This window comes from Bubalus kerabau, chromosome 19 (assembly GCF_029407905.1).
Source record: "Bubalus kerabau isolate K-KA32 ecotype Philippines breed swamp buffalo chromosome 19, PCC_UOA_SB_1v2, whole genome shotgun sequence".
Lineage (NCBI taxonomy): Eukaryota > Metazoa > Chordata > Mammalia > Artiodactyla > Bovidae > Bubalus > Bubalus kerabau.
Genome location: NC_073642.1, coordinates 5,403,315 through 5,429,874, shown reverse-complemented (window position 1 = coordinate 5,429,874; position 26,560 = coordinate 5,403,315). Strand labels below are relative to the sequence as shown.

Genomic DNA, 26,560 nt, shown 5'->3' with positions numbered 1-26,560 from the left:
AAACTACCGCACAATTGCACTCAATCTCACACGCTAGTAAAGTAATGCTCAAAATTCTCCAAGACAGGCTTCAGCAATACATGAACCGTGAACTTCCAGATGTTCAAGCTAGTTTTAGAAAAGGCAGAGGGACCAGAGACCAAATTGCCAACATCTGCTGGATCGTCAAAAAAGCAAGAGAGTTCCAGAAAAACATCTATTTCTGCTTTATTGACTATGCCAAAGTCTTTGACTCTGTGGACCACAATAAACTGTGGGAAATTCTGAAAAGAGCAGAATACCAGACCACCTGACCTGCCTCTTGAGTAATTTGTATTCAGGTCAGGAAGCACGAGTTAGAACTGGACATGGAATAACAGACTGGTTCCAAATAGGAAAAGGAGTACGTCAAGGCTGTATATGGTCACCCTGCTTATTTAACTTATACACAGAGTACATCATGAGAAACGTTGGACTGGAAGAAGCACAAGATGGAATCAAGATTGCCAGGAGAAATATCAATAACCTCAGATATGCAGATGACACCACCCTTATGGCAGAAAGTGAAGAGGAACTAAAAAGCCTCTTGATGAAGGTGAAAGAGGAGAATGCAAAAGTTGGCTTAAAACTCAACATTCAGAAAACGAAGATCATGGCATCTGGTCCCATCACTTCATGGGAAATAAGATGGGGAAACAGTGGAAACAGTGTCAGACTTTATTTTTTTAGGCTCCAAAATCACTGCAGATGGTGACTGCAGCCATGAAATTAAAAGATGCTTACTCCTTGGAAGGAAAGTTATGAGCAACCTAGATAGCATATTCAAAAGCAGAGACATTACTCTGCCAACAAAGGTCTTTCTAGTCAAGGCTATGGTTTTTCCAGTGGTCATGTATGGATATGAGAGTTGGACTCTGAAGAAAGCTGAGCGCCAAAGAATTGATGCTTTTGAACTGTGGTGTTGGAGAAGACTCTTGAGAGTCCCTTGGACTGCAAGGAGATCCAACCAGTCCATTTTGAAAGAGAACAGCCCTGGAACTTCTTTGGAAGGAATGATGCTAAAGCGGAAACTCCAGTACTATGGCCACCTCATGCGAAGAGTTGACTCATTGGAAAAGACTCTGATGCTGGGAGTGGTTGGGGGCAGAAGGAGAAGGGAACGACAGAGGATGAGATGGCTGGATGGCATCTCTTACTTGATGGACGTGAGTCTGAGCGAACTCCAGGAGTTGGTGATGGACAGGGAGGCCTGGTGTGCTGCGATTCATGGGGTCGCAAAGAGTCGGAAACGACTGAGCAACTGGCTGAACTGAACTGAAGCAGTTTTTTAAGAAGGAAAGGGAATACTTTTTGCGCTTTTGGAGGGAAGGTACATTGACACAGTCACTGTAGAAAAGAGTATGTTGACTCCTTAAAAAAATTAAAATATTATTCAACCCCCACATTCCTGGCTATATATCTCAAAGAAATAAAATCATTGTCTAAAAGAGTTATCTGCAGCCCAATATCCATTATATCATTTACATTATTCACAATAGTCAAGACACGGAGTTAACCTGTGCCCATTAATGAATGAATGGATAAAGAAAATGTGGTGTATATAGAGAATGGAATATTGTTTAGCTATAAACAAGGACACCCTGCCATTTGCAACAACATATATGAACTCTAAGGGCTCTATGCTAAGTGAGATTAAGTGAGACAGAGAGATGTACTGTATGATCGCACTTATATGCGGACTCTAAAATCATAAATTCAGAGAATAGCTTGGGGTTGCCAGAGGTGGGGGCTGTGGAAGTGGGAAAATGGGTGAAGGTGGCCAAAAATGAAAAATTTCCAGCTATAAAATCAATAAGATCTGAGTGTGTAATACATAGCATTATTTGACAGTAACAATTAACAATATTGATTGTAAAAACAGTAGGTCTTAAAAGTTGTCATAAGGAAAATCATTGTAACCATATGAAGTGATAGACATTAACTAATCTTACTGCAGTAATTATTTTGAAAAAAAAAATATCAAGTCACCTAAAACTAATACAATTTATACGTCAACTATATCTAGATTAAGTTGGGGAAAAAGCCATACTTTGACAGTTTTTCAAGGCCCAGAGCCATTTCAATCACTTCTTCACCTCCTTCAAAATAGCACTTGTAGTAATTAAATGTGCAGTGTGCTGGGTAATATCAGGGAGTTGGGATCCAAAGTACTGGCTTTGTACCCAGCTCTCCTCTCGCCTTTGTGGTGCAGCCTGGGCACCTGCTTCATCACTGGGTTCTCATCATCACCATCTCACAGCAGGAGCTAAAAGAGTGGTGCAAAGTCAAACCTAATGTTTTGGTTTTTATTTTTCCTTCTAGTCTTTCTATTGTCCCAGGGGAGACTAAGATAGGTTATTTACACCTTAGCATTCAGACTTATGGCCACATGATCAGATACATATTAGAAAATGAAGCATGTTTGCCATACACTTAAAACTCCAGCTGATCATTTCATGGCTCATCTTTAAAAAAAAAAAAAAACTGAAAGAAAAGAGACAAACATTTGTCATCTGTAAAACAATATTTCCCAAAGTGGAAATCAAGGATTTAAAAAAATCCACCACCTAAGGCTCTTCTTAGATGAACTGATCATTCCTCATTGAAAACTAAAAATAAATCATAAAAGCACAAGTTTTATTTTTTTGCTGCTTTTCCTCTATTTAGCTTAACATCACCCTAAGACGGCATCCTTGGTGATGAGGGCAGGTCTTTTTAGGATTCCTGTAAGCATCAGCTGCCCATCAGCTGCCTGAACCAGCAGTGGCTCATTTCTGTCAAGTGGGCATCCTGTTAATGAGGCTGGTAAGCATGCACACTGCCGGGTCTCTCAGCAGGGCCCCTCTGATTCCCAGCAGCTTCAGATTCACATGAACAGCTGGATGTTCAACGTGACCACTAGACTTCAGTGCAAATGTGTCTGGCTGGTAGCTGTGTGGGAAGCTCTTTATTCCAACCTCTCAGCTAAATGCCATCCTCAAGTCATCTCTTTCAACTCTCAGTGAGTAGGAACTGTTACCTCCATTGTGGAGTGGAAGCCCAGTGGTTTCCAGGCACCAGGTCCTGCGATTCTTATGTGAATCCAGATACAAAACACAGTCTTTCTGAATCCTGAGTCTAAAATCTAAGTGAAATCGCTCAGTCGTGTCTGACTCTTTGTGACCCCATGAACTATAGCCCACCAGGCTCCTCCATCCATGGGATTTTCCAGGCAAGAATACTGGAACAGGCTGCCATTTCCTTCTCCAAGAGATGTTCCCGACCCAGGGATTGAACCCAGATTGCCCACATTGTAGGTAGACACTTTACAGTCTGAGCCACCAGGGACGTCTCCACTGTGAAGCAGAAGCCCAGTGGTCTCCAGGCACCAGGTCCTGCGATTCTTATGTGGTGAATCCAGATACAGAACACAATCTTTCTGATTCCTGAGTACATCCTCTTAAATATCATTTATGAAAAACTATATTGCTGCCCAGTAAAATGCATACAATGAGGCTTCCCAGGTGGCTCAGTGGTAAAGAATATGCCTTCCAAGCAGGAGAGGCAGGTTCAATCCCTGGGGTTGGGAAGACCCCTAAGGAAGGAAATGGCAACCCACTCTAGTATTCACACCTGAGAAATCCCTTGGAAGGAGGAGCAGGGCAGGTTACAGTCGTGGAGTCACAAAATAGTCCGACACAACTTAGCAACTAAACAGCAACAGCAAAGCACATACAATTCGTAGATTTGACTACTCAAAGTCTTGAGTACTGGAGAAAAACTTCAATCCATGATGTTGTATAATCCATAACTTTGAATAAAGATACATTTGATTACAGCTATTAAGACTAGTTTATGGGAGTGAATTGCTTAGGTTCCAGCCACCCCTGCTTTACAGGCTCTAGTGTGCAATCCAGCATAGAGCCTACAGTCCAAAAACCAGCAAGATAATCTCTAGAAAATACATGTAGTGGGGGACCATCCCCAGAGCTGACGTTCAAGGTGCCTCAGACTCTGCACTTCTACTGGGTTCTCCATGTTATTCTAATATTCTAATAAATATTTCTAATGTTTATTTTGCATTCAATTTTGTTGCTTTCTACTTCCTACTAACTTTCAATAGGCATTCCATATATATTTTCAGTTACATTCAACTTCATGTCACAGGAAAAATGCTATGCTACAATGGCATTTGTTTGATTGGGGAATTCACTATGTTTTCTCATGAGCAGAACTAGATAGACAAAATTGCTAACTAAGTATCTAGTACAGTCTGGTAGAAAAAAAGTCAAGTAATATCTTAACTGGGACCTTAGAATCTGAATATGACCAGAGAGTGCCACTTTTGAGTGCTGCAGTCTTTGGTTTACTGCTGCTTACCTAGGGCTTCCCTGGTGGCTCAGATGATACAGGATTTGCCTACAATGCAGGAGATGCAGTGTTCGATCCCTGGGTCAGGAAGATCCCCTGGAGAAGGGAACGGCAACCCACTCCAGTATTCTTGCCTGGAGAATCTTAAGGACAGAAGAGCCTAGTGAGCTACAGTCCATGGGATCACAAGAGTCAGACATGACTCAGCAGCTACTTTAACTTTCACTTAACACTTCAGGGAGTGTTTACAGAAGTATGATGCTCAATATGCATGTGAAAGTGAATGAATAATCACTTACTATTGGTGTATCATGTAACAGAAAAAGGGAAAATTGCATCCACAAAGATGTGGTGGGGATGCACATGTGTGGTCAGATGGTATACACATGATAGTCATCAGCATAGAAGAGACAGAACTAGAAATTCAGTCAGACAGAAATCATGGACTCTGTTTCTGACCCTAACCTCAGCCTGATCCTTTCAGTGGATGCTCTGAGTGGTCACACATTTGTAACACAGTTTGCCTCATTTTTTGCATCCCCAGGTATTTGCATTACAATATGCTTGTCACACAAATCTGGGCTAAGATGGGAGTCTAGATAAGACTTGTAGTAGTAACCAAGGGCGCAAGTGGTAAAGAGGCCTGTCTTTTGTTTTTCCCTTCCTGATGGATAAAATCTAAAATGAAGAACTCTGGGGGTAGTGAGAGAGTGTTCTTAGGTAGGTTGATAAGGAGTCCCAGGCTCTTGAGGAGGAGAAAGGGCTAAACCTTTTTTTCTACACTCCTTCATCTTAGTCACATAAGACATTTTTTTCTTAAACTCTGAGTTCTTATGACAACAATCTTTATTTTTTTATTATTATTTTTTTTACTTTACAATATTGTATTGGTTTTGCTATGCATCAACATGCATTAAGACTAACTTTCTTTAAGACTTAAATTTAAATAATTCAAGACTTACATTTCTTTAATCCCAGAGCTAATGATTGCACAACAAAACAACTCATCTTGCTCAAGGGTATGTGTTTCCTTAAACTCTGTACTAATGATTATATAACAACAATGTATCTTGCTCAAGGACATATTTCTCATTCTTAACAAGAACCTTCTGATAATCCTTTTCTGGTAAGACTTTTCTGTTGTTAGTTCTAATCCTTTTATCTTAAGATGCAGGTTATGGGAGTGGGTCTGGTAAGACCTTTCTATTTTTAGCAACCAACTGAAAAAGTATATAAGGCCTTGATAACTAGCAAGTAGGGCACTCTCACTTTCTGCCCACTTCTGATGTCTGTGTCAGACACTTTCTCTGTCCCTTTTACACTGTGATAAAACTCTTCTGCACAAAAGCTCTGAGCGATCAAGCCTAGTCTCTGGTCCTGAAGCTAAATTTTCTTCTTTGGAGATCAGGAATCTGACACCATTCACCATAAGCTATCAGTAGGACAGGTATGCTGACTTGAGATTCCCTAATGATAACACCCTCTAAATGCCCACGTGGTATGGGCAGCTCTTAGTGGCCCTTCCCCCGAGACCCTGAATAGAGGCTGCTCTTAATAAAACATCCTCCTGCCAGGCGCCTGCTCGAAATTCTCCACCATGAAATGTTGAGAGATAGGTAGATTTGATGGTGGTGAGATATTTATTTAATTTTAGCCCTTCAGTTCCTTAGATCCTTACTGAAATGCTCCATGTCATGAAGGTTGAAACTGGGGCTCTTGTAAGTAGAGACAGTACAGTCTATAATAGCAGCCGATGTGAGAGAGGAATTTCCAACACTGCTATGGGCTGAATTAGGTCCCTCCAAACTTGTATGTTGAGGCCCTAGCTCCCAATGTGATTACATTTGGAGATTAGGCCTTTATAGAAGTAATTAAGGCTAAATGAAGTCATAGAAAACCTTGAGAAGATTAGTGTCTTTATATGATTAGTGTTCACTATGTACACAGAGGAGGTCCCACCTGCAAGCCAGGAAGCAGATTCTTACCAGACACCAGATCAGTTTCAGACTTGTGGCATCTAAAACTGAGAAATAAATTTCTGTTTTTAAGTCAACCAGTCTACATATTCTGTTGCTGCTAAGTCACTTTAGTCATGTCTGACTCTGTGCGACCCCATAGACGGCAGCCCACCAGGCTCCCCCGTCCCTGGGATTCTCCAGGCAAGAACACTGGAGTGGGTTGCCTTTTCCTTCTCCAGTGATGAAAGTGAAAAGTGAAAGTGAAGCGGCTCAGTCGTGTCCAACTCACAGTGACCCCAGGGACTGCAGCCTACCAGGCTTCTCTGTCCATGGGATTTTCCAGGCAAGAGTACTGGAGTGGGGTGCCATTGCCTTCTCTGACATATTCTGTTAGAACAGACTAAAACAAACCCTAAAATACTAAGCCAAAACAATTTTGCGTATTAGGTTGGTTAGTCCAAATCTTGAGTCCTAAGTAGGTATAAGATAGACAATTTCCAGTGGCCATGATGAGGGCATATGCTAACAGTGACAAAATGTGAATGGTAATAGCACTAACCAGTTGATTTGGGCCCAGAAAGGACCAAGGAGGAAATAAAAGAACAATAAAAGAAAACAGTGCTGGTGATCATGGTGTATTTCAGTTATCCCTGGAACTGACCCTGGCTACACACACACACACACACACACACACACACACACACACACAGTATAGATTTTAGAAAAGGGATCCAGGTCAGAGTACTGTTAACTGTGTAAGTGACTGATGGTTGCACCCTGCAGGAAGCAGAGAGTAAAAGAGGAGTGGAACCTGGCTCAGGGCAGTGGGGTGATGGTGAACCATGGAAGGTAAATGCAGGCTATGCAGACAAGGAGTGTCTACTGAACTATCAGGGAGGCACTGAGCCATTTGTGGATGGAAACACACCACCAAAATTGACTGAAAATAAGTGATCTGGAAGAATTTTACAGTTGCTGTCTTGTTGAGGGTCATTTTTTTTTTCCTTTCACTCAAGCCATTTGCCCATCTATTCAGAATTGCTGTTGAAAGATATGTGTGTGGTGTGTGTTAGTAGCTCAGTTGTATCCAACTCTTTGTGACCTCAAGGACTCATTAGGCTCCTCTATTCATGGAGTTCTCCAGGCAAGAACACTGGAGTGCATTGCCGTTCCCTTCTCCAGGGGATCTTCCTGATTTAGGGATTGAACCTGGGTATCCTGAGTTGCAGGCAGATTATTTACTATCTAAGCCAGCAGGGAATCTATTCAATATTCTCAACCAATGGTTTTCAAGCCTTTACATACTTAGACAGTGCTAATAAGGTACTTCTGAAACAGCATTTCTCTGTTTCTCTGCCAGATTTCTCTCCCCTGCCCCAAGTGCTAACCAATACCTCTGTGAGCACTGCAATGAGGAAAACAAGTGCCTGATCCCAGCATTTCCTGGGAAAGCTGAAGACCCTTGGCTGTTCATCAGGAAGTCTGCAATCCAAGCAGATGAGTAGCATGCAAGATACACCATGAGACAGAACTGCTCAGGGTCCTCGGAGCTGACTTCAGTCACATCTAAGAGGAAATGAACTTACTGTCAACCAATACAGTTTGGCAACAGGGAAGAAAGAGGTGCAGTCTGAAGGCATACAAGGCTGAAGAGGTGATTCTCCCCTTTCTCACCTCAGATAACTGTTTCCCTTTCCAAACACTCAGTTATTCTTCTGGCCTCCATTTACTGTAGGTTTTGAAATTAATATCATGAGAAAATAAATAACAGATGACAAGAAATCAGGAATCAAACTAAAGTTCTAAAAACTCAAGGTTCCCTGACAGGCAATAGAATCCTAGGATGTTCTTTTCCTTTGTATTCTAGGAATGTATGAATTCTAAACATTCTGAAACTGGAAACTGCCCACTTAGGTAGTTCCTGCTTAAAGTTTTCATACTATAGCACAGGGAAACATGATAAATATCATAGAGTTAGACTAAGCATAAAGCTATCAGAATTTTATCCACCTAAATCAAAGGAAATTGTTATACAAAGAATTTATAGACTGAAAACAAGCAATTACCACCTTATCAACAAAAGTAGAAAATGCACAAAGGATCTTATTTTGGATGTAGCTAATGCACTATTATCTTGGAGATAAAATGAATGCAAAGTGACACTGTGTACTGCATTGTATGGGACACAGGAGAGTGCATGGGGCTTTGCTTTGCAACAAATCCTTGGAAGGAAGGCTGACAATACTGTATCACTAGATTGCTAAACTGGACATGTTTTAAAATGTAAATCATGGTACTTCAATGATGCTATTATTTTCATTTAAAAATAAGTCATATTTCTGATTCTGACATTGATCTGAATTCCTTAAAAGGAATTTTCACAATTTATGACTTTCAGGCTTGTGTGGGTTTTGGATTTTTTTTTTTAACCACAAGCAAGTATTGAATGAATCAGTAATATTCATCAATACTTGAAGCATCTATGAAAAGCTGGTTTGTTTAAAATAGTACCCTGAGCACCCCTGCAAAGTTTTTAAGAAATTGAAATGCACATTGGAGTAGTTCAGGGCATTCCCCTGCTATTAACTACAGACATGAGACATCTAGGTAGGTGTGACACACACAAGCCAAACCACTTACTCTTTCCCCATTAATCAGAGAGTCATGACTTGGGCACTGTCACCGATGCTCTTCACTACCTCTTTATAATCAGGCATTGAGTTCAGCATCGCGTCTCTGGCATTTTCCAAGCTCTACTTCCAGTAGAAAAGGACACAATGGGAACTTGACACAACCAGTCTGGAAATTTCCAACTCTTTCAGCACTCCACCATGCAAGTTCCTGGATTTGAACCCTCTTCTGGGAAGCATGCCTGACTTTTAAGAGCAGAGTTAACCTCTAGTGTTAAAATAACTAGTTAAAGAGGCCATTAGTCCAAAGTTGCTCTAAAACCCTGGTAACTGCCTGCATAAGCAAACTAAAACCTAAACCAAAGTCAGTTCCTGTAAATGCAATGGTATCCCAGAAAATGAAATTTAAGAACAACCCATCATAAATAGCCACCTAGGCTTTCCCGAGTAAGAAAACTGCTTAATTTGTAATCAATCAAATAAATATCTTGCTTTGCTTTCCCATCTGATCAAAAAAGGGCTTTCCCAGTGGCTCAGTGGTAAAGAATCCATCTGCAGTGCAGGAGACATAAGAGACGTGGGTTCAATCCCTGGGTTGGAAAGATCCCCTGAAGGAGGGCATGGTAACCCACTTCAGTATTCTTACCTGGAGAATCCCATGGGCAGAGGAGCTTGGTGGGCTACAGTCCATAGGGTTGCAAAGAGTTGGGCACGACTGAAGTGACTTGGCACTCACGCTGTTCAAAAAAGGGCTTCCTCAGTGATTCAGTGGTAAAAAAACAATCCACCCACAATGCAGGAGATGCAGGTTTGATCCCCACATCCAAAAGATCTCTTGCAGGAGAGCATGGCAACTCACTCCACTATTTTTTGCCAGGAAAACCCCATGAACAGACGAGCCTGGAGGGCTATAGTCCATGGGGTCTCAAAGAGTCAGATACAACTGAAGCAAATGAGCACATATGCACACATTCTGCTCTATAAAACCCATACGCCCAGCTCCTGTTAGTAGAGTGCTCCTAACCATTTTTAGCTTGGTACTACTCAACTCTAATTGATGTAGCTCAAATAAACTCTTAAACATTTTAACGTTTCAGTTTATTTTTTAACACTGCTGCTGCTGCTAAGTCACTTCAGTCGTGTCCGACTCTGTGCAACCCCAGAGATGGCAGCCCACCAGGCGCCCCGGTCCCTGGGATTCTCCAGGCAAGAACACTGGAGTAGTTTGCCATTTCCTTCTCCAATGCATGAAAGTGAAAAGTGAAAGTGAAGTCCCTCAGTTGTTTCTGACTCTTAGTGACCCCATGGACTGCAGCCTACCAAGCTCCTCCCATGGGATTTTCCAGGCAAGAGTACTGCTTAAAGTAACAACTGAACTAGTCTTAGTACAGAGATTACTTGCCCTCTACTTAACAGCTCCTCAAACTCCACAACTGCAGAACTAGACACATCTTGTTAGAATGATTTATTAACCCTCTTTCCTCCTTGACAGCAGGAAGGTAAGTGTAGGTCCTTTGGCATAACTAGCATAACCAAGAATAACACCAAGCTATTCTATAAACATTGGTTCATAAACAAGTGATTAAAGAATGAGCATCATTACCTTTTCTAAGCCCACAGTAGTTTTTGGTGCTGCTGCTGCTAAGTCACTTCAGTCGTGTCCGACTCTGTGCGACCCCATAGACGGCAGCCCATCAGGCTCCCCTGTCCCTGGGATTCTCCAGGCAATAACACTGGAGTAGGTTGCCATTTACTTCTCCAATTTTTGGTGCTAGTAAGCATTTTAGCCCCTGTAATGTGTTCAATACCTGTGTTCCCTGGGAGCACAGGTTTAGAAAGAGATAGAATTTAACTGTCAGATTATAGGAATAAAAGGGCTGGGCAGCCATATACACTTGGCAAATGCTTACTGTTAGCTCTTTAAGAAATGTATGCACATCAGCATGCTGAAGGCTGTGTTGATCTCTTAAATTTAAAAAAGGAAAATGTTTAATTTTACTTAACAGTCAAATTGGAGCTACAGAAAGTATTTTTCACTTGTTACTTTTTTGGCATACCTTTTTATGTAAGCCAGAAGAAATTTCCCAATACCAGCTTTTGCTCCATGCCCTTCTAATATAGGTTGCTAAGAGCTGAGTCTCTTAAGCCTTTTATGCTGCAAGGCTTCCCCCAGGTCACTCTACTGAGGGGACCCTGCAGGTGTGCTCAGGGGAAGGGACAATGACTCCTTTCCGTGTAACCAGCAGTTAGAGGTGAAATGGTTGAAGTACCAACTGAATTATTCTTGGCACAAAGGTCAGGATGCATTGTGAGGAAAAGAGAATAAAGGCTTCCTCTCTTTACAATAATCCTGAGGGAAGTCTGACCCACCAAGGGCCATCTGTCATGCTTTCTAGCATTTATCTTCTTCACTGGGAACATGCCTATAATGTCTCCGGAAGAGGTATTTGTCTAGGTCTTATCTAATCATAAATTGATTTTTAATTTAAAACATTATTGGGCAGTGGAATGGGGATGGCTGCATAGTTTCTAAATTTTCTCAAATTCCCCAATGCAAGTCAGACACATCATTGAAGAGGAGGATAACATATGAAAAATCCATATCTTTAAAACAAACATGGGTCAGGGAATAACCCTGAAACCCAAAATACTGGTAGGTGGTTACACTGGTGGGTGGTTACACTGGTAGGTAGGGTTAGCATCAGGGCGCTGGGGTGGCAGATGATGTAAGGAAGAGGGTGCTTGAAGCCTCTTGGCTGATCCCCCCAAAAGAGGATCTGGCCCCAGGTAGAAGCAACCAGAGCAATGGGTCTGCAGACTATGCAAAACTGAGAAGCCCATGTAGGCCCTAGGCATCAGGTTTGTGCAGCAGAGGGACTGACGGTCACAGGGCAACCAGGGAGCTCATGCTGGTCACAAACACTGAGGAAGCTGCAGGAGCAGACACTGACCCACGCAGAGCAGGAGCCCTGGGCAGGATAGATAGAAGGTACTCCTGGGTTGGGGGTTACAGCAAACTAGATTGCAGAGAGACAGAGAGACAAAAGCCCTCCATCCCCAGAGGAAGGCCCACTGGAAGGCCAGTGAACATGGTCCTTGGTCCTGATGGTTTCTTTAAATACTATGTACTTCCTAGTTCTGAATGATGGACATTTCTAGGAACTGTGACAAACCGATAGCAATGTCCATCCCTAATGGTGGTGGTGGTGGTTTAGTCACTAAGTTGTGTCCAACTCTTGCGATCTGTAGCCTGCCAGGCTCCTCTGTCCATGGGACTCTCCAGGCAAGAATACTGGAGTGAGTTGCCATTCCCTTCTCTAGGGGATCTTCCTCACCCAGGAATAGAACCTGGGTCTCCTGCATTGCAGGCAGATTCTTTACCGAATGAGTTATGAGGGAAGCCAGATAGCATTTTCGAAATACATTCTCCATTGAGTGGGGGCAGAGCACCATAGAAATTAATTCCATAACTTGGCAAAGAAGCATACAAAGAGATTCTGGGACATCATGTGACACCTGAGGAGGGTCATGTCAAAAGTCACAGAAGCCAGTCTGAAGAGGTTTCCATTCACCAAAGACAGGAAAATGTGAGAATCAGAAACGTAACTACTATAAAAGATATATGCACCCCAGTGTTCACAGCAGCACTATTTACAATTTCAGGACATGGAAGCAACCTAAATGTCCATCAAAAGATAAAAGGATAAATACTATGTGGTACACATATACAATGGAATACTACTCAGACATAAAAAAGAATGAAATAATGCTATTTGCAGCAACCATAGATGGACCTAGAGATTATCATACTAAATGAAGTCAGACAGAGAAAGACAAATATAGGATATTACTCATATGTAGAACCTAAAAATTAATGATACCAATGAACCTTTTAACAAAAAGAAATAGACTCACAGACATAGAAAACAAGCATGATTACCAAAGGGTATATGAAAGGGATAAATCTGGAGTTTGGGATTAACCACAAACACTACTCTACATAAAATAGGCAAGCAACAAGAACCTACTGTGTAGTATAGGGAACTATTCTTGATATCTTACAATAACCTATAATGTAAAAGAATCTGAAAAATATATGTATATATAACTGAATCACTTTACTGTATACCTGAAACACTTTACTGTATTCCTGAAATACTGTATACCTGAAAATATAGTAAACCAACTATATTTAAAATAAAAATATATTGAATATATAAGGATGTATGGGCTTATAACAACATTTAATAAAGCATGTGAATGAGGGAGGGGAGGGAAAGGAAAGAAATGGGAGGGGAGGGGGTGGAAGGGGGAGAAGAGGAGAGATAACAGCCACTGGTCAGCACTGGGATGCCCACAGCACCGTTCACTCTGCCAGCTGGCAATTAAAGGGGCGGATTTCAGCATTGATCCTCCCTCTCCCTTGTGTAATGTACCTGGGCAACCAAATAGCTCTTAATTGATGAGGGACAGTGGTTTTGTACTGAAGGATTCTATTAAAGTGGAAGAAACTGTGCCTAATGTGATACAACATATGAAATGCAGGAACTGTGGGTAGAGAATAAATAGCTCCAGAAGAAAGAAAGCAGCCAGTCTCTTCAACACATCAATGAATAGAAAAGTACGCACATGGATGTTCTGCTGGAGAAGAAAGGACACCATCAGACACGTGGACAGACCAAATGTAGGTGTGGATAGCCTGAAGCTGCTTTAACAAGGCAGCCACATAAATATGACTGGGTATGGTTTGCGCATTATAGGATGCCAGGGAAACACTGGGGATTTTGTTGGTAGTATAATAGTATTGTTGTTCAGTTTTAAAAGTCCATTATCTTTTAGCAAAGAATTCTCAAGTATGTAGCGGGAAATGATGAGAGGTCTGAGTTTGAATTTAAATATTTCACCATCAAACATAACAAAAATTTGGGGAAATCTTGATAATTATTGATTCAGATGATGAGCATACAGGGTAAACTATTCTCTATAGTTTGGTATGTGTTTAAACATATCACAAAAAAATGTCCCTACAAATATTGTGAGGGAAAAGGCACCTAAATTATACATATTTATAATTAACTACTATTAAAAGATAAAGTATCTGAAGCAGGAAATTCTATTCAGAATCTTCCATCTAGGTTCCTCCCCACCTCTCCCCATCCCTCTTAGCCCAGCCCCTCCCCATTCTCCCTCTTTCTTGCTCATAAAGCCACACCAACCTGTGTCCAGATGGCTTGGAACTGCCAACTGAAGGGACAGACTAACGGGCATGTGTGTGGGTTATCTTCCCAGCACTGCCAGAGCAGCCAGCTCCCTGCTGAACTGCTAATGGGACCTTAACTGCAAACTCCATTTCCCTACATCAATAAAGAGGCCCACATCCAGAACATTTTCAAATGAAGTAGGTAGTTACAATGCAACAAGTAGAAAGCCCTGACATTTCAACTTCAGAGCCAGCAAATGATTATAGGCTTTCAGAATGAAGCATTACATGCTTCTGTCACAAGAGATGAGGCCAACTGTTCAATGGGGTGTTGCTCTGCTAGTCCCAGAGTGTGGCTTGAAAGCAGAAAGAGCAATTCCTAGGTGCATTCACAGATGGATGAGTGAGATTCAGGTCACTTTAATGACAATGGACTACAAATTGTTGTTAGCATCCTGACGGAACCATTATCTGCATGGTACATGCACAGCATCTGGATGCTTTGCTTAGCTCTCAGACTCACTAGCTAATCCTGAGGCCACAGTTTTTCCAGGTGGAGAGACTTGGACTGTTAAGGCTGTATGGGCAATGGAGACCCTTCTCTGAGATCAGAATACCATGGGAATCCAAGGATCCCTCGAGGGGGAGGAAGGTCCCAGCCCAGTAATGATTTGGATTAATTTAAACTGGGTGATGGGGCTTGCAGTCATACTTAACTTCGCAAAAAAGATTCAAGAAATATTTCTGGCTCATGGAAGTCTGAGGCTGCAGGTGCACATGTGCTGCATGCATTCACTAGATGAGGCAATCCTGCAAGAGGTCAATACTCAGGTCTGACTTTCCTTCTGAACTTCAGGGATGGAGAAGGACAGAGGCAACCCTGCGTAAGTGGTAAGAAGAGTGTCAGAGAAGAGTTCAACATGCCGAAGTGCAGGATAGTAACTTGGAAATAAATAATCTAAGTCTTAGAAACCCATGATGCCAAGCTACAGAATTCAAAGGAGAAAAGCAGAGTGAGGGTGAGGCTCAGTGGAGAACCCAGCCCTAATGATACCCAGGGAAACTCTACAGTCTAGGGAGCCACCATGCTGAGGACTAAAGAGTCTCCCATGACTTCCCAGGCACAACTCCATGGATTCCAGGGAAGCTTCATTATTCAGAGCCAACAATTCCTCCCACACCTGGCCATGCTGTTCTCCTTTGGGCACCTTGGAAGCTAAGATCACCCTTATTTGCATCTCTTCACTGCACCTAGAACAACAATGTTCAATGCAAGCATGAGTTTTGGTTGACCTAAAACCTCTGTAACATGCCACAGAACGTGCCCAAACACTAGACAGAAACAGACAAAACTTCTTTTCTAGGTGGCTAGGGAGAGAATAATTTTATTCCTATTTATTATGATTTTCCTAACTGTCAGTATAATACCTCTCTCTCTCTTCATATACTAAACACACACACACACATACAATTTGGCTACACATGGCAAGAACCTTTGGGCACTCCCACTATGGGTAATGATTTGAGGAGAACATCTCTGTGCACCAATGTTCCTTTCTTTCTAGCTTTTATGTTGGAAGCCCAAGGGAAAGAATAATAATTTTATTTAAGATTAAAAGACACAGTTAAGTGAAGGGGTTTCATGATTTAAGATTTGTTGCAGATTCTCAAAGCTCTAATTTACTTCTTAATTTTTGAGCATGGATTCTAACAGATTGTGTTCTGTATTTTTAGGAGAAATGTTTGATGATTTGGCTGTAACATCAAACTCATCCAGCCAGATGCAAGCAACATAACCCATGATCGGCACTCCGAGATACTGGCCCTCTGTCCGCCCGCTTCCTGCTCACCTAGCACCAGATCAGCTCCAGCATTTTTGCTGCTGCCTAATGAACAGTCTGAGTCATCTACAGAGCGAGAGCTAAAAGCACAATCTAAAAGGGACAGCCTTGAAAGTAGTAATTATATATCCTCAATTTAAAATTGCTTGAGTTGAGAGATTCAAAATCTATTTGGGGAATGAATAATGATACACTGATAACTGGCACATCAACCTTCCGCTTTTAAACACTCATTTGGAAAAACTAGCAACAAAATGCCAATGAAATAAAAAATGAAATCTTATTTCTTGCACACATCTTATTTGCTGCATTCTTCACATGATTCCACTGTCATGATTTCAAAATTATTAAGAACACTGATAAAGTGACTGAAAAAATGACATATTGGGCTACTAATGCAGTATTTAGTACATTTATATATAAGGCGATTATATTGATATGTTTTTGTTTGCTTTCTATCTTGCATTTTTTTTATTTGTCACAATATTCTTTGTTCTTTGTATTTTTCTTTTCTGTATTCTTTTTGATAAACTAAAATGTGTTTTAGTATTCTATTATAGTTACTTTACTAAGTGATACTTTGTGTTATGTTTAATGGTGGCTCTATACTTTATAATATGCATATTTTAATTTATCAATGTCTACTATAATATTATATTATTTACCTATCATATGATACTTACAGCTGTCTACGTTCAACTCCTCTCTCCCCTCCTTTGTGATACTACTGTCTAATGTTCTTTCCACATGTAAACTTGCCCATATATTGTATTATGTTTTGCTTTAAATGGTTAATTGTCTTTTGAAGAAATTAAGAAATGAGAAAGTCTTTTACATTTGCTTATATATTTCCACGTATCTGAGATCTTCAATCCTTCAATAGACCCAAGTTTCCATTTGGTGTAATTGTCCTTCAGCCTGAAGAAACATTTTTTTAAAAATATTTTATTTTATTTTTTAACTTTACAATATTGTATTGCTTTTGTCATATATCAACATGAATCTACAATTATGTAAAGTTTAAAAATAAAATAAAATTAAAAAAAAAAAACAAAAAAACATGAATCTGCCACAATGTATCAAGTAGCCCAGCACTCTTCTGCTGGTGATGGATTCTCTCTCTCATTAACCATTTTTTTCAATACACATTTTAAAGGATACTTCCCTTGGAAATATAAATTTTTACTATATCCTTCTCTCTCTCTTCCTCTCCTTTGGAGATGTTAATCCATTGTTATTTTTTTTTAATTATTAATGGAAGGATAATTGTTTTACAGTATTGCACTGGCTTCTACCAAACATCAACATGAATCAGCCATAGGTTCACCCCTGTCTCCTCCCACCTGAACACCCCTACCACCTCTCTCCCCATCCCACCCCTCTGTGTTGTTACTGAGTCACGGTTTGAGTTCCCTGAGTAAAACAGTAAATTCCCATTGGCTATCTATTTTACAGATGGTAATGTAAGTTTCCATGTTACTCTCTCATACATCTCTCCTTCTCCTTCCTCCCCCTGCCCCCATAGCGATAGTTCTGTTCTCTATGCCTGTGTTTCCACTGCTGCTCTGCAAATAGGCTCATCAGTACTATCTTTCTAGATTATACATATATATATATATACACACACACACATATATATATGCATTAGTATATGATAATTGCTTTTTTCTTTTTGACTTACTTCACTCTGTATAAAGACTCTAGGTTCATCCACCATATTACAACAGACTCAAATGTGTTCCTTTGTATGGCTGAGTAATATTCCATTGTATATATGAACCATAGCTTCTTTACCCATTCATCTGTTGATGAACATCTAGGTCACTTCCATGTCTTAGCTATTGTAAATACAGCTGCAATAAACAGTCGGTTACATGTGTCTTTTTCAATTTTGTTTTCCTCAGGGTATATGCCTAGTAGTGGGATTTCTGGGTCATATGGTGGTTTTATTACTAGTTTGTAAAGGAATCTCAATACTGTTCTCCATAGTGGCTGTGTTAATATGCATTCCCAGCCACAGTGTAAGAGGGTTCCACTTTCTCCACACTCTCCAGCATTTATTGGTTGCAGATTTTTTTTGATGATGGCCATTCTGACCACACACTGGTGTGGTGTGGTCAGAATGTAGTTTTGATTTGTAGTTTTGAGTTACAAATCTCTTTGTAGTTTTGATTTGCATTTCTCTAATAATGAGTGATGTTGAGCATCTTTTCCTGTGTTTTTAGACATCTGTATGTTTTCCTTGGAGAAATGTCTGTTTAGGTCTTTTTCCATTTTTTGATTGGGTTGTGTGTTTTTCTGGTATTGACTTCTATGCTGCTGCTAAGTCACTTCAGTCATGTCCGATTCTGTGCAACCCCATAGATGGCAGCCCACTGGGCTCCTCTGTCCCTGGGATTCTCTAGGCAAGAATACTGGAGTGGGTTGCCATTTCCTTCTCCAATGCATGCATGCATGCTAAGTTGCTTCAGTTGTGTCCAACTCTGTGTGACCCCATGGACAACAGCCCACCAGGCTCCTCTGTCCACGGAATTCTCCAGGCAAGAGTGGGTTGCCATTTCTTCTCCAATTGACTTCTATGAGCTGCTTGTATATTTTTGAAATTAATCTTTTGTCATTTGTTTCAGTTGCTATTATGTTTTCCCATTCTGAGGGCTATCTTTTCACCTTGTTATAGATTCCCTTGCTGTGCAAAAGCTTTTAAGTTTGATTAGGGTATTTCCTGGTAGCTCAGACAGTAAAGAATCTCCCTGCAATGTGGGAAAGTAGGGTTTGATCCCTGAGTTGAGAAGATCCCCTGGAAAAGGGAAAAGCAACCCACTCTGGTATTTTTACCTGGAAACCTAAGTTTAATTAGGTCTTACTTGTTTATTTTTGTTTTTGTTTACATTACTGTAGGAGATGGGTCACAGAGGATCTTGCTGTGATTTATGACATAGAGTGTTCTGCCTACGTTTTCCTCTAGGAGTTTTATAGTTTCTTGTCTTTAATCCATTTTGAGTTTACTTTTGTGTATGGTGTTAGGAAATGTTCTAATTTCATTCTTTTCACCATAGTTGTCCAGTTTTCCCAACATCACTTATTGAAGAGGCTTTACCTTTCCCCATTGTATATTCCTGCTCCTTTGTCAAAAATAAGTTATCCATAGGTGTCTAAGGTTATCTCTGCGCTTTCTATCTTGTTCCATTGGTCTATATTTCTGTTTTTGTGCTAGTACCATACTGTTTTGATGACTAAGCATTGTACTATAGTCTGAAGCCTGGAAGTTTTATTCCACCAGCTCCATTCTTCCTTCTCAAGATTGCTTTGGCTATCCGGGGTCTTCTGTGTTTCCCTATGAATTGTGAGATTTTTTTACTCTAGTTCTGTGAAAAACGCTATGGTAATTTGATAAGGATTGCATTGAATGTGTAGATTACATTTAGTAGTATAGTCATTTTCACAATATTGATTCTTTCCAACCCAGGAACAAGGGCTATCTCTCCATCTGTTTATGTTGTCTTTGATTTCTTTCAACACTGTCTTATACTTTTCTGTATACAGCTCTTTTGTCTCCTTAGGTAGGTTTATTCCTAGGTATTTTATTCTTTTTGTTGCAGTGGTAAATGGGATTGATTCCTTCATCTCTCTTTCTGATATTTCACTGTTAGTGTATAGGAATATAAGTAATTTCTGTATTGATTTTGTGTCCTCTACCACTTTGTTAAATTCACAGAGTACCTTTGGCAATTTTCTGATGGTATATTTAGGGTTTTCTTTTTTTAATTAATTAATTTATTTTAATCAGAGGATAATCAGATCAGATCAGTCGCACAGTCGTGTCCGACTCTTTGAAACCCCATGAACTGCAGCACGCCAGGCCTCCCTGTCCATCACCAACTCCCAGAGTTCACTCAGACTCATGTCCATCGAGTCAGTGATGCCATCCAGACATCGCATCCTCTGTCGTTCCCTTCTCCTCTTGCCCCCAATCCCTCCCAGCATGAGAGTCTTTTCCAATGAGTCAACTCTTCACATGAGGTGGCCAAAGTACTGGAGTTTCAGCTTTAGCATCATTCCTTCCAAAGAAATCCCAGGGCTGATCTCCTTGCAGTCCAAGGGACTCTCAAGAGTCTTCTCCAACACCACAGTTCAAAAGCATCAATTTTTCGGTGCTCAGCCTTCTTCACAGTCCAACTCTCACATCCATACATGACCACAGGAAAAACCATAGCCTTGACTAGACGAACCTTTGTTGGCAAAGTAATGTCTCTACTTTTGAATATGCTATCTAGGTTGGTCATAACTTTCCTTCCAAGGAGTAAGTGTCTTTTAATTTCATGGCTGCATAACTTTACACTATTGTGATGGTTTTTGCCGTACATTGACATGAATAAGCCATAGGCACACATTTGGCCCCTTCCTGAACTCCACTGCCTCCTCACCCCATCTCTCTGGGTTGACTCAGAGAGAGGGCTTTGAGTGTCATGCTTCATGCATTGAACTTGCACTGGTCATCTATTTTACATACAGTAATATACAAGTTTCAATGCTTCTCTCAAATCATCCCACCTTCACTTTCTCCTACAAAGTCCAAAGGTCTGTTCTTCATATCTGTGTTTCTTTTGCTGCTTGGAATATAGGATCATCATTGCCATCTTTCTAAATTCCCTATATATGCTTTAATATACAGCATTTGTGTTTCTATTTCTGACTTACTTCAACCTGTGTAATAGGCTCCAGTTTTATCCACCTCAGTAGAACTGACTCAAATGTGTTACTTTTTATAGCTGAGTAACATTCCATTGTCGGAGAAGGCAATGGCAACCCACTCCAGTACTCTTGCCTGGAAAATCCCATGGACGGAGGGGCCTGGTGGGCTGCAGTCCATGGGGTTGCTAGGAGTTGGACACGACTGAGCGACTTCACTTTATTTTTTCACTTTCATGCATTGGAGAAGGAAATGGCAACCCGCTCCAGTGTTCTTGCCTGGAGAATCCCAGGGATGGGGGAACCTGGTGGGCTGCCGTCTATGGGGTCGCACAGAGTTGGACACGACTGAAGCGACTTAGCAGCAGCAGCAGCAGCAACATTCTATTGTATATATATACTACAACTTCCATTGTGTGTGTGTGTGTGTGTGTGTGTGTATGTATATATATGTGTGTATATGTATGTATGCATATATGTATGTATATATATATATATATAGGCAGTATATTCATCTGCCAATGGACATCTTGGTTGCTTCCATGTCCTAGCTATTGCAAACGTGCTGCAGTGAACACTGTGGTACATGTGTCTCCTTAAATTCTGGTATCCTCAGTGTGTGTGCCCAGCAGTGGGATTGCTGGGTCATATAGCAGTTCTATTTCCAGTTTTTTAAAGGAATCTCCACACTGTTTTCCATAGTGGTGATACCAGTTTGCATTCCCCAAAACAGTGTAAGAGTGTTCCCTTTTTACAGACCCCTTGCAGCATTTATTGTTTATAGACTTTTTGATGACGACCATTCTGACTGACATGAGATGATACCTCATTGTGGTTTAGATTTGCATTTCTATAATAATGAGTGATGTTGAGCATCTTTTCAGATGTTTATTAGCCATCTGCATGTCTTCTTTGGAACAATGTCTGTTTAGGTCTTTTGCCCACTTTTTGATGGGGTTATTTTTCTGGTGTTAAGCTGCATGAGCTCCTTGTATATGTTGGAGATTAATTCTTTGTCATTTGTTTTGTTTGCTATTTTCTCCCATTTTGAAGGCTGCCTTTTCACCTAGCTTATAGTTTCCTTCGTTGTGCAAAAGCTTTTAAGTTTAATTTGGTCCCATTTGTTTATTTTTGTTTTTATTTCCAACACTCTGGGAGGTGGGTCATAGAGGATCCTGCTGTGATTTATGTCAAAGAGTGTTCTGCCTATGTTTTCCTCTAAGAGTTTTATACTTTCTCATCTTACATTTAGATCATTAATCCATTTTGAGTTTATTTTTGTGTATGGTGTTAGAAAGTTTCATTCTGTTACACATGGTTGACCAGTTTCCCAGTACCACTTGTTAAAGAGATTGTCTTCTCTCCATTGTATATTTTTTCCTTCTTTTTCAAAGATAAGGGGTCTGTAAGTGCACAGATTTATCTCTGGGCTTTCTATTTTGTTCCACTGAGCTATATTTCTGTCTCTGTGTCATTACCATACTGTCCTGATGACTGTAGCTTTACAGTACAGTCTGAAGTCAGGAAGGTTGATTCCTCCCGTTCCATTTTTGTTTCTCAAGATTGTTTTATCTATTTGAGGTTTTTTTTCTTTGTGTGTGTGTGTGTGTGTGTGTGTGTGTTTCCATACAAACTGTGAAATTATTTGATCTAGTTCTGTGAAAAATACTGCTGATAGGTTGATAGGGATTGCCTTGAATCTATAGATTGCTTTGGGTAGTATACTCATTTTCACTATATTGATTCTTTCTATCCATGAACATGGTATGTTTTTCCATCTATTTGTGTCGTCTTTGATTTCTTTCATTAGTGTTTTATAGTTTTCTATATATAGTTTTTTTTTTCTTTAGGTAGATTTATTGCTACTTATTCTTTTCTTTGCAATGGTGAATGAGATTCTTTCCTTAATTTCTCCTTCTGTGTTTTCATTGCTAGTGTATAGGCATGCAAAGAATTTCTGTGTATTGATTTTATATCCTGCAAGTTTACTATATTCATTGATTAGTGCTAGTAATTTTCTGGTGGTATCTTTAGGGTTTTCTATGAAGAAGATCATGTCTTCCACAAATAGTGAGAGTTTTACTTTTTCTTTTCCAATCTGGATTCCTTTTATTTCTTTTTCTTCTTTTATTGCTGTGGACTTATTGCTAGGACTTCCAAAACTATGTTGAATAGTAGTGGTGAGAGTGGGCAGCCTTGTCATGTTCTGGACTTTAGAGGAAATGCTTTCAATTTTTTGGCATTGAGGATAATGTCTGCTGTGGGTTTGTCACATATGCTTTTATTATGCTGAGGTATGTTCCTTTTATGCCTGATTTCTAGAGAGTTTGTATCATACAAGTGTGTTGAATTCTGTCAAAGGGTTTCTCTGCATCTATTGAGATAATCATATAGTTTTTATATTTCAGTTTGTTAATATGGTGTATCACACTGATTTTCAAATACTGAAGAATCCTTGCATCCCTGGAATAAAGCCCATTTGGTCAGGATGTATAATATTATAAATATGTTTTTTTATTCTGTTTGCTAGAATTTTATTGAGGAATTTTGCATCGATGTTCATCAGTGATATTGGCCTGTAGTTTTATTTATTTATTTATTTATTTTTCTGGCATCTTTGTCTAGTTTGGTATCAGGGTGATGGTGGCCTCATAGAATCATTTTGGGAGTTTGCCTTTCTCTGCAATTTTCTGGAAGAGTTTGTGTTAGCTCTCCTCTAAATTTTTGGTACAATTCACGGGTGAATTCATCTGCTCCCAGGCTTTTGTTTCTTGGAAAAATTTTTATTACAGTTCTAATTTCTGTGCTTGTGATTGGTCTATTCATATTTTCTATTTTTCCTGGTTCAGTTTTGGAAGGTTATACTTTTCTAAGAATTTGTCCATTTCTTCAAAGTTGTGCATTTTATTGGCACATAGTTGCTCATAGTAATCTCTTAGAATCTTTGTGTTTCTCTGTTGTCTACTGTGATTTCTCCATTTTCATTTTTAACAGTTTTTCTATATTGTTTATCTTCTCAAAGAACCAGCTTTTAGTGTTGTTGATTTTTGCTAGTCTCCTTTGTCTCTTTTTCATTTATTTCTGCTCTGATTTTTATGACTTTTTTCATTCTACTAACTTTGGGTTTTTTCTTTTCTTCTTTTCCTGTTTGCTTTAGGTGTAAAGTTAGGTTGTTTAGTTTCTCTAGTTTCTTGAGGTAGGCTTGTATTTCCCTCTTACACTGCTTTTACTGAATCCCATGGGTTTGGGGTTGTCATGTTTCCATCATCATATGCTTCTATACCTTTTTTTTACATTTCTTTCATGACAAGCATGCTGGTTAGCCTCCATATGTTTGTTTGTTTGTTTTCTTCCTGTAGTTGATATCTAATCTTGCCACATTCTGATCAGAAAAGATGCTTGAAATGATTTCAACTTTTTTGAATTTACCAAGGCTAGATTAGTGGCCCATGATGTGATCTATCCTGGAGAATGTTCCATGTGCATTTGAAGAAAAGGTTAAATGCTTTTGGGTGAAATGCCCTATAGATATCTATTTCATACTTTGTATCATTTAAAACTTGTGTTTCCTTGTTAATTTTCTGTTTGGTTAATCTATTCACTGGCATGAGTAGGGTATTAAAATACCCGCTATTATTGTGTTAGTTAATTTTCCCTTTCATAATTGTTAGCATTTAGCTTATACAGTGAGTTGCTTCTACGTTGGGTGCATATATACTAACAATTGTTGTATCTTCTTCTTGGATTGATCCCTTGATCATTATGTAGTGTCCTTCTTTGTCTCTTATCACAGTCTTTATTTCAAAATCTATTTTATCTGATATGAGTATTGCTACTTCCACATTCTTTTGGTCTCCATTTGCATGAAATGATTTTTCAGCCCCTCACTTTCAGTCTGTATGTGTCTCTAGGTTTGAGGTGGGTCTCTTGTAGACAGCATATATATAGGTTTTGTTTTACTATCCATTTGGCAAGTCTTTGTCTTTTGGTTGGAGCATTTAACTCATTTACACTTAATGTAATTACTGATAAGTATGGATCTGTTACCATTTACTTGTTGTTTGGGGTTTGTTTTTATAAGCCTTTTCTGTTTTTCTTGTCTAGAGAAGATCCTTTAGCATTTGTTGGAGAGCTGAATCCTCTTAGCTTTTGCTTGTCTGTAAAGTTTTTGATTTCTCTTTCATATTGGAATGAGATCCTTACTGGGTAGAGTAATCTTGGTTGGAGATTTTTCTCTTTCATCACTTTAAGTCCGTCCTGCCATTTCTTTCTGGCCTGAAGAGTTTCTATTAAAAGATCAGCTGTAATCCTTATGAGGATCCCCTTGTGTGCTATTTGTTGCTTTTCCCTTGCTACTTTTAATATTTTCTGTGTGTTTAATTTTTGTTCAGTTCAGTTCAGTTACTCAGTCGTGTCCGACTCTTTGCGACCCCATGAATCGCAGCATGCCAGGCCTCCCTATCCATCACTAACTCCCAGAGTTCACTCAGACTCACGTCCATCGAGTCAGTGATACCATCCAGCCATCTCATCCTCTGTCATCCCTTTCTCCTCCTGCCCCCAATCCCTCCCAGCATCACAGTCTTTTCCAATGAGTCAACTCTTTGCATGAGGTGGCCAAAGTACTGGACTTTCAGCTTTAGCATCATTCCTTCCAAAGAAATCCCAGGGCTGATCTTCTTCAGAATGGACTGGTTGGATCTCCTTGCAGTCCAAGGGACTCTCAAGAGTCTTCTCCAACACCACAGTTCAAAGGCATCAATTCTTCGGCACTCAGCCTTCTTCACAGTCCAACTCTCACATCCACACATGACCACTGTTAAAACCATAGTCTTGACTAGACGGACCTTAGTTGGCAAAGTAATGTCTCTGCTTTTGAATATGCTATCTAGGTTGGTCATAACTTTTCTTCCAAGGAGTAAGGGTCTTTTAATCAATTTATTAATGTGTCTCTTGTGTGTTTCACCTTGGGTTTATCCTGTTTGGGACCCTTTGGGCTTCTTGGACTTGGATGGCTATTTCCTTCTCCATTTGAGGGAAGTTTTCTACTATTATCTCCTCAAATATTTTCTCATGCACTATCTTTTCTGTATTCTTCTGGGACAGAAGATTTGAATGCTGGGGCATTTAACATTGTCCCAGAGGTCTCTGAGGTTATCCTCATTTCTTCTGCCTTTTTCCTCTCTGCTTCACTTATTTCAACCATTCTATCTTCCACTTCACTTATCCTTTCTTCTGCCTCAGTTATTCTACTATTTGTTCCTTTCAGAGTGTTTTTAATCTCAGTTAATACATTATTCTTTATTGATTACTTTTTTTTAATTTCTTCTAGGTCCTTGTTAAACATTCTGTCTTCTCAATCCATGTCTCTAGTCTATTTATCTGTATCTCCATTTTGTTATCAAGGTATTGAATCATCTTTACTATTATTATTCTCAATACTTTTTCAGGTAGACTCCCTGTTTACTCCTCTTTGTTTGGCTTGCTGTTTTTTTTTTTTTTAATCATGTTCCTTAACCTGCTGGATATTTCTGTGCCTTTTCATTTTGTTGAGTTGCTGTGTTTTGGGTGCCATTTCTTCAGGATGGAAGGTTGTGGTTCCTCATAATTGTGGAGTCTTCTCCCTGTGGGTGGGAATGGACCAGTGGCTTGGTTGGGTGAACTTTTGTCTGTGTTCTGGTGGGTGGAGCTGGATCTCTTCTCTCTGGAGTGGAATTAAGTATACAGTAGTGAGTTTTGGGGTGTCTGTGGATTTGGTAGGGCTTTAGGCAGACCACATTTTAATGTTCAGGGTTGTGTTTCTGTTTTGCTGGAGAAGTGTTTGCTGTTTAGTGTGGTGTGTCTTGCACCAGAACTTGTTGGTTCTTTGGTGGA

General features: G+C 39.9%; 1 protein-coding gene across 15 annotated transcripts in view; it reads right to left on the bottom strand.

Annotated features, from left to right (window-relative positions):
- Positions 1–26,560, bottom strand: part of GABRG3 (gamma-aminobutyric acid type A receptor subunit gamma3) — a 650,486-nt gene that overhangs the window by 490,972 nt on the left and 132,954 nt on the right. Inside the window, exon 5 of one of the 15 annotated variants that reach the window (XR_008705666.1) lies at positions 14,805–15,036. The exons of 11 other annotated variants lie outside the window; for them this stretch is intronic. The gene's annotated coding sequence lies outside the window, so the exon portion shown is untranslated. Of the gene's footprint in view, positions 1–14,804; positions 15,037–15,208; positions 15,408–26,017; positions 26,391–26,560 lie in introns of those variants that run through there. 3 more of the 15 variants (XR_008705661.1, XR_008705664.1, XR_008705659.1) reach the window with 3 other exon arrangements.